The 9,420-nt window shown below is 41.8% G+C and overlaps 1 pseudogene; it reads left to right on the forward strand.

The window, feature by feature from the left end:
* The first annotated feature begins 7,248 nt into the window (after positions 1 to 7,248).
* LOC110333685 lies at positions 7,249 to 8,798 on the forward strand (annotated as a pseudogene).
* Positions 8,799 to 9,420: the final 622 nt, after the last annotated feature.

A 9,420-nucleotide genomic window follows, 5' to 3' on the forward strand; every position in this document is an offset into this window, starting at 1 on the left:
AGGACCACCATGCATGTCAGAATTGCAGGAGACATCATCATTAAAGGGCATGTGGATATCTTTAGCCCATCCTGCTACAGTTGTAATGGCATCCTTAGCTGAGTATGGCCATGTGGAAACCACCATGAATGCTCCCTGGTTTTCTGTAACAGAATTCAGTGGTTGGAGTCTGGATCCTTTGAAATCTCAATGGAGTTCATATCACAGGCTGGCCTTATGCTGCTGCTTACAGTCTGTTGGGGATGGCTTAAAGTTTAAATTTAAAAATTATTTTCATCATGTGATTGTGTATGTGTCAGTGTAAGAGCGTGTGTATGTGATTACATGCATCTGAATAGTACAGTATAAGGCATAGGATCCCCTGGAACTTGAGTTACTAAACAAGGGTACTAAACTCAGGACCTCTAGAGCTATAACAAGTACTCTAACTGCTAAGCCATCTCTTAAGCCGTTAAATTATGAATGAGAAAAACTGAATGAATTTGGACCTGGCCTATGTGGGTCCTATTAGTCAGTGTGACAGATGAAATAGAGTGCGTGTTTGTAGTTAAATTTACCATAAACCTGGATAGTTTATAAGTAGGGTTTGCATATTGTGATGGTTTGTATATGCTTGGGCCAGGGAGTGGCACTATTAGGAGGTGTGGCCTTGTTGGAGCAGATGTGTCACTGTGGGTATGGGCTTTAAGACCCTAGTCCTAGCTGCCTAGAAGTCAGTCTTTTTTTAGAGGTCTGCAGATGAAGATGTAGAACTCTCAGCTCCTCCTGCACCATGCCTGCCTGGATGCTACTATGCTCTCTCCCTGATGATAATGGATTGAACCTCTGAACCTGTAAGCCAGCCCCAATTAAATGTTGTCCTTTTAAGAGTTGCCTTGGTCATGGTGTCTGTTCACAGCAGTAAGACCCTGACTGAGACACATAGTTTTAGAAAACAACCTTCTACGTGCCTGAAGTTTCTGTGCCTGACTACCTTTGCTTCAGATTGTCTGTGCAGCAAACAACTTTGAGATAAGGTATCTCGCTTGGGAGCATGGAGTTTATGGTTCCGTGAACAAGGGATGGCATCTCTCTTCAGGATGCAGAAGCTTAAAGTTCTTCCACTGTGTGACCCTTAGTATGTGCAAATGTCACTTGGCCACCTTCATGGTTCTCTAAGAATTAGGGTTCAGGAAGTCCTAGGGCTACAAAATCCTTTATTTCTACCTAAGAGCCTTGTATCTTCTACTAATATTTATGAAACCATGCCTACTCTTTTATAAGTTTGTTCGTGGGTCCTTTGTAGTTCTTGACTGAGAACAAAACAGTACTTCCTTTAGTCAAAGGATATGGCCGACCTATTCATCTCAGCTGTCATGAAGGCTTCTCTAATAGCTACTACCAAATTAATCGGGTCTCGATCTATATTAATTTCTAATACTGCTAAAAATTAATTCATTAATGTCTAATACAGTTCATCTTCTTCACATCAAAAATTCTTATATTCTCTCTCTCTCTCTCTCTCTTATCACTATATATACATAAACTAACTTAGTCAGGAAGATATTCTTTTTTATTCTTGAAATTTTCTGTATATCAACAAAATACACATAATGATCGTCAAATCTTGAAATCTTTCTCTGAAAAACTCCAGAAAGAGCATAACAGAATGTATATACATATATATGCAACATGTACAAAATTCCATTAAAATTTAAAACAGGCCAGAGACCCTAGTACACACCATAATTCCAGCACCCAGAAAACAGAAGGTTGAATGGTCTGGGCTACATAATGAGAATTTGTATCCAAAACAAAAAAATAATACAAGCCATTTTTATTCCATATAAACATCTGTCTTCCTACTAAAAATACTGAAGTTCTCTACCTTATCGAAGAACTAGAAAAGCATTAAGTTTTCCATTTTTAAGTAGTCTTAATTATCGGTGGACCAAAATCAATTTAGAGATGATTCATCTTAGTGAAGCGTCAAAAAATGATCATTCAGTCAGTCAAACCACTGTGAGGAGTTCAAGGGTGAGTTCCTTCATTCTATAATGAGCATCCTCCCCAAGGGACCATGGAATAGCTCTTATGCTATATTCAAAAATAATTAAATAAGGCCAGAATCCCCCTTACCCGCTTACAACCCTCCTGGGAGAGAGATGACATCATTGCCAAATCAAGTGGTTACCCAAGAAGCAGCCAATATCCACGAACAGTGGCCCAGTCCACAGCCCCACCCTGAGTCCTTCTCTGCGGTCCCCTAACTTTCTGAGCCTTAGGGCTGTTCAGGAAAAAGGGAAGGACAAGGAGATTGTCTTGCATCTCAGAAGCGCTGAGGTGACTTTCTTTGGCTCTCGCAGGAAGGTGTAATGATGTTTCTTTATTCAGTTCTTGCCATACACCTAAACTGCCCAAAGGAAGGGTCAGTATAATGACTGCAGAGCCCTCCTCAGTTGGGAAATCGGTTCATAATTCTCACAGTCAGAGTCTCCCAGGAACCTAGAGCAACAGACTTCGTGAAAAAATAACAAATTCCCTTTTCGATCATTTCTAATTCCGGGGTCAACTAAAAGAGTGAGCGGTGAGCCTTCTAAGGTACAAGTCTCCTTTGTATTAAAAGGTGTCTTCATTTGCAAAATCGGAAGCCCCGTACTTCCTCCCAGTCTTTCTCCGTCCTCTTTAGACTGCCCCCATCAGCTGTACTCGTTCAGCTATCAAGCCCAGGGCCTCTGTGGTTCTACCTGCAGGGCTTCTGTGTGGCGGTGATTTTAGCTAATGTGTGTAGAGTTAGTCTCCCCCTCAGCAGCTCTATCTACCGTGCTTGGCTGCCATAATGAACGCACCCCACTCCTTTCCTGAACTCGACTTCAAGTAAGAATGTGAGGATCGCCACGGCCTAAAGGTCACCAAATCACTTTGAAAGCCAAGAGTTAAGCACAGCTGTCACCTCAGAAAAAACGTAAAGGAGACAGAAACTGGGATTCTCCATCTTTGTCAGGGATCTCTGCCACCAAGCCACGGAGCTAAGCAAAGGCAAAGCCTTGGTACTCCTCTGACCTCTGCTTGGAAGTTTTTAGATGGTGTAGTTAAGACCAAAGTACAAATCTTGGGTCCATCTAACCCTGACCAAAATTGATTTTCCATCCAGCGACTGCTCAAGTTCTGGGGTAGTTCTATGGCCTGTCTGACAAAGTGCCTTGGATAAATGGGACACGACAGCCCACGAGGGACCTTCGGCAAAGTTTCCCCAAGAGTGGTTTGTTGTTTTGTTTTGTTTTGTTTTTCTGACTACACTCTCCCGAGTTTTCTTTTGTTTGCACTCTAAAACCTCAGTTTTAAAAATCCTGCAAATAAAAGAAGGATGCATATAAATTTTAGAAAAATAGAAAAGCACATACATTGACGTCTTAAATAAAGCTAAAGATGTCATCAGATCCTGCCTGATAAACCCCAGGGCTCAGTTCAGAGAAGTAATCTGTAAAAGAAAAAGAAAAAGAAAAAAAATATTATATATATATATATATATATATATATATATATATATATATATATATATATATATANTATATATATATATATATATATATATATATATATATGAATGAATAACCCTGGGGTTGCTTTTTTGCCCTGAAATAGCTCTTATTGTTCTGAATATGCTCTTTTTGTTCAGAATATTCTACAGGAAAGCAAAGCAAAGCCAAAGTTCCTCCTTCCGTTTGCAGTGTGTCGCCGGAGCTTCCGTTTCTATTTATTCTTCCACTTTGAACACCTGAGTACTTCTGGGATCTGCAAAAGCACATATTGAAATATGCAAATGGCATATAGCATGTGAGTGTCAGACACATGGAAATTAAATCGAATACAGAGGGAAGAAAAGAAACAGAGTGCATTAAAGCTAAGTTTATGGCCGCGAGCGGTAGATAAATTGTGGTCTGTGGTAGTTAAACAACAGCTGTTCGAATTTAAAATAAAATTATGATAAGGATCCCCAGAAGACAGCTTTTCTGGAGGTAACAGCATCTACCTTAATGTGCCTGTTAGCGAACATCGTTGACAAACAGCTGATGGGATGCTTATCCCCACACTTCCCCTGCATGGCATCATCACCACTTCCGGTCCGGTGGAGAGGGAGTCTTACCAGGCACGATGGGTTCTAGACCCTAAGGGGACCTCTACTTCCGAAGTGAGACTGGTGGATTTCTGCTCTACCTGTCTCCAGTCCATCCTGGGTAGGAAGACATCTGTGCTCCAGTGAGCAGTACAGTCTGTGAACCGCATCCACTGCAAAACAGTACCTCTATAATGGTTTTACACCCGATAAAATTGAAATGTTTATATTTTTTTTCTGTAGTGTGTGAGCAAGTTTTATTACAGAGGAAAGCTCTCAACTGTGATTTCTAAGAATGGCCAACTGCCATTTCCCAGAATATTTCAGACCTGCCTTGTATATAAACCCAGGCTGCTCTGCTCATATTTTCTTCCCCTCTCTTCCTGCACCCCCCCTCTCTCCGTCCCTCTTTCCCAGTCCCTGTCTCCTGTCCCTCTCTTCCCACCCCATCCCCATTCTTCTTTCATAAATGCTTTTGGTCTTTATCGCCTCTCATTATCCTCATCATCACCTTCAACAAATTATGCATCATAGCATGTAGACTACATGCCTAAAGTAAATCTTTGTTCTTGTTACACTTCAGTAAATAAACTTAGCCAAGTCAAGAGATATATAAAGCTTTAACAATTTATGCTTTGAGACATAGGATACCAATGTCTACCTTTGAGAGATATTTAAGAAATTATTTTAAACTATAATTTTTTCCCACAAATCTACACACAAACACAGAGATGAAAGTCCACATCAAGAAGGCTTTCTAAATGCCCCAGTGCACAGGAAAATCTTAGTGAAAGGTTTTCAAATATACACTGAATTTGGGGACACTTTGCATTTTTAAGTGAACTAAAATGAATAAGGAAGCATTATTGTTGTTAAAATAGCAAAGGGTTCAAAACAAAGTTTATGTTATAAACAGTGTATGAACTTAAATGTTACACTGGATTGTTTCAATAAATAAAACAAATTTTCTTTTAGTAATCTTATCAAGTGTTCCTTAAGACAGCAATAAAGTTGATGTGACAATGGGATAAAATGATTGAAAATGCGGTCCATAAGGGAACTTAAATATTAAATGAGAAGATAAGCATCTCTTCACAGTCAGTAAAGCAACTGGAGAAAGGACCTGGAACACTTCATCCACACAGATACCAACGTATCAGTTTACAATAGCTTTACTTGGCCTTGTTTGATGGATTGTTTGATGGACAGGGGTAGGAGGTTGGGACAAGGGGGGCTTTTTAAGATAAAAGTTTCACTGTGTAGTCCAGGTTGACCAGGAACTCACTATGTTGCCCAGGCTAGACCTTAAGTGTTGAAATTTATAGTAACACACCACCGTACACAGCTAAACAGATTATCATTAATTACCAAGATGTGAGAACAATCAAGACATTTTTTGATGGGACAATAAATAAAAATGTGTGGCACATTGGAAATGGAACATTTATCTAGTGCTAAAAGAAATTAGTTAACAAGGGCTAGCTCGGGATGTCGTTCAGCCGGTAGAGTGCTTGCCTAGCATGCAGAAAGCCCTGGGAACTCGGAAAGTTGCCAGATTCAGGAGGCCAAAGTTATATAAACAGTAAACAATTTTCAGAGAGGAGACTCTCCCAAAGTGGAGCTGCCTGCAGATTGTGCCAGAAGCTCCTTGGAGCTTTTCCAAGTCATCACCCATGCAGGGATGAACCTATGCTGGTGCATCTATCTGTCTTTGAGTGATCGACACTCCTTAGAGTAACTCCAAGAAATGCATTGGTTCATCAGAGTAGAGCTGTGTAAGATCATTTCTTTGACGTGTCTCTGTGCTCCATCTAGGGTGAATGGATGGCCATATTTCTTCAAGGAAAAAAAAAATCACACATTAAGGGTGAGCACATTACTATTTACTTGCCTACACTTAAAGAAACAAAAAACCAATCAGAAGTGATTCCTAGTGTAAACTGAGGTCTTTGGATGTTAGTGATTTGTACCTGTGCTTCATCAATAGTAACTACTGCTATTGCTCTGGTAAGAAAGTTATGTGACTACTGCAAATCAGATATCTCTTTGTAAGTTCTTTTAAAAATGCGAGAAGTATACTCAGTATATACTAAACCTAGTATAGATAATAAATATGATTTAGTCATATATATTCATTAATTATGAATTTCTGAAATATCAGGCTAAAGTATATTTGTATTTAAACCAACTCCCTACACATTCAGTAAACTAGCTGAACAAATATGGCACAGCATAGAACTTGGTCACTATTAGAAAGGAAAGCCATGCATTGAATAATGGAAACCCTGCAAACATGCCTGAGGTCGGGAAGAAAAGAAAACAAAACAAACGAACTACAACAGAAAAACCAACAGAGGAATACTGTGGAAGGTATGAAATGTCACTGCTGGACATGCCACGACTGTTGTACTCATGAACTATCGTCGCCTGCACAAGACTTACACAAGATCAAGCCAACAAGATCACTCAACATGCCAGCAGGCAGTGCTAACTGAAATCAGTGCAGTGGGTTTTTGCGGGAGGTGAGGAAGGTGGGAGGGGTGGTAGGAGGGGGGGGGAAGGAGGGAGAATAAGGTGAGTAGGATACATTGTATACATGCATAAAATCATTGAAGCACAAATAAATGATACTTTAGAAAACTGAAACCTAAGGCATTTCATAGAGAGTATAATTATCAACACAATAAAGTTGACAAAAACTTCAGCAGGTAATGTTCAGGCTATACATTACACTATATTACAAATACTGTTCCCATGGAAAAATTATGTTGTCTTGCTTGTTATTCAGGGTGAATCTAAGAATCTGAGTCTTAGACAACCAAGATATAAACCAGTGTGCTATAAAGAGGCTTGGTAATGTGTACATTAGAAAAGCAAAGCTTTGTTCAAAATGTATAACACTCTCCTAGTAAGCATGCTTAAACAGTAGCCGGAAAACAAAAGCTGTATGTAACAAGAGACAGATGGAAAGGCTACAGAGTCTGAGGACAATGCCTTGGCAGTTAAAGAGGCTGCTACTCTTCCAGGGGACCTGGGTTGGGGTGCCCGGTTACTCACACTGGGTGGCTCACAACTCCTTGTAACCTATGGTCCTGTACACACTTCTATCTGTGAATGATTCTAATGAAAATAAATAAATGATCAATCAATAAATGCATGAGAGAAGAATCGCCTGGAAAGAAGATGGGGATTGCTACGCCATCGTGGACGAGAGGGGTGCTTCCACGATCCCCAGAGTCAGAATCTCTTCCCTGCTGACTCCAGCCGCGGAGAGCGAGAAGAGGAAGAGGAAGGCCACCGCACGGGTGCCCCAACCTGGGTCTATCAGGAAACTCGCTAGGAAGAAAGCCAAGAAGTTCAGGAAGAGCCAAGCACTCGGAGAAAGTGCAACTCCAGGAAGCTGCGGGCCCGGCAGCTGGGGCAGGCCGACCGCCGAAGGCCCCAGAGAACTTTTCTCAAAATCTGAAGGCACTGCAAGAGCTGCTTAAACAAAAGTCACAGACCCCAGAAAAACCTCTTGTCTCTCAAATGGATGACAAAATGCACCCCCAAATAATCCCGCAGAACAGAAAACGCGGCCTCGGATAAATCAAAGAGAGACAGAGGAGGACAGAAAAAGACAAGACCATTAAGGGTTGTTACATCTGCACCTAAAGATAGGAAGACACTAGTACCTTCTACAGATACCTCTGGAACAGAGCCGAAGAAAGGATCCAAGAAGAGGATATATAGTGACATCTCTTCTCATAAAAGGGATGTCAAGCCTAAGTGGAAAGCTACGGAGGCAGCTGTCCTCTTGAATCAGCCCACGCCCACTGAGGAAGACATCCGGTTTGATGCTGTGGATCCAGATGATAATGAGGCTACCGTAGACCCAGAGGCAGCCATGTAGGTGTGGAAGAAGCTGGGGCAGAGCGAGAGTACCATCTCCCTGGTGAAGGAACAAGCCTTTGGCGGCCTGACCAAAGCCTTGGCCCTGAATTGTGAGATGGTAGGCGTGGGTCCCAAAGGGGAAGAGAGCATTGAAGCCCGGTGTGTCCATCGCGAACCAGTATGGGAAGTATGTTTATGATGTCAAGCCAACTAAGCAAGTGACAGGACAGCTGTCAGTGGGATCCTGCCTGGGATCTGGAGCAGGGAGAAGAGTTTGAAGTTGTGGAGAAGGAAGTGGAAGAAACGGTGAAGGGCAGAATCCTGGTGGGCCTTGTGCTACACAATGATTTAAAGGTTCTGATCCTTAGCCACCACCACCACCACCCCAAAAATCAGAGACACCCTTAAATCCAAACCATTCAGGAGTCCAGTAAAGAGTGGCTAACCATCTCTGAAATGACTTTCTGAGAAAATTCTGGGGACCAGGGTCCAACAGGCAGACCATTGTTTAATCCAGGATGCCCAGGCAGCCATGAGGCTTCACATCATGTTGAAATGGGAATGGGAGAGCATTTCTGCAGACAGGAATGTCCCATCCGCTGCGAGTACGCATAGCGCCATCCTACTGCTGTCACCAGCACCCTGCCCTTCAGTGACTTCTCAATCCAGTGGCAGTTGGGATCGGGTTATGAGGCCTGTCAAGTCTATGCACAGCAGGGACTCTGTCTCTGGTGAGCTTTCTCAGAGCCATGGCTGCAGGCCTGTGGCATGTGAGTGGTTAGAACATCCTCCTGAACTACCAGGGCCTAATCCCACACCTGTACGTTGAGGTAGACTGGTCAGATATGGGGCAGAAGTCAGGGGTGTAGGTTCAGAGGAAGGAGAACATCATTTTAATGCAGCTGTGGACTGAGGTGTGGCTCAGAGGGCACCTGTTCACTATGTGTGAGACCCTGGAGTCCTTTCCCAGCACTTTCAAAAATAAATGGGTGGATTAAAGAAAAAAAGAGTGGATGAGAGAAGATAACGTGGAGGTGGCTGTGATAGGGATATTATTATGTGCACATATACAATGTAGCAAATGATGCATATCATTATGCACAATTAGTGTATGCTAATAAGAACATATTTTTTAAATGTACAAAACAATTACAAAAGAGAACTAATCCCATAAGAATAAAAGTATGCAAAGAGATAATTCGTGGGAGAGAAAATTCAAATGACTGAAAGTATTTTTAAAAATTCAGACTTGAAGAAAAGAGACTCTCCTTTTCTCAGTAGCCATCACCCATCAGTGTCTCCTCAGCTATGGGAGACTTGGGAGGCCTGTCCCTGTCCTTGCTAGGATGTTGATTATCTTGATCTTGTGTTGCTCTAGCAAGGCAACCATAACTGTTGCCAGTTCATTTCAAGAACAGTGATCCTGACATGTCCAAAAGATACTGTTTTGT

Source organism: Mus pahari, chromosome 16, assembly GCF_900095145.1.
Source record: "Mus pahari chromosome 16, PAHARI_EIJ_v1.1, whole genome shotgun sequence".
Classification (NCBI taxonomy): Eukaryota; Metazoa; Chordata; class Mammalia; order Rodentia; family Muridae; genus Mus; species Mus pahari.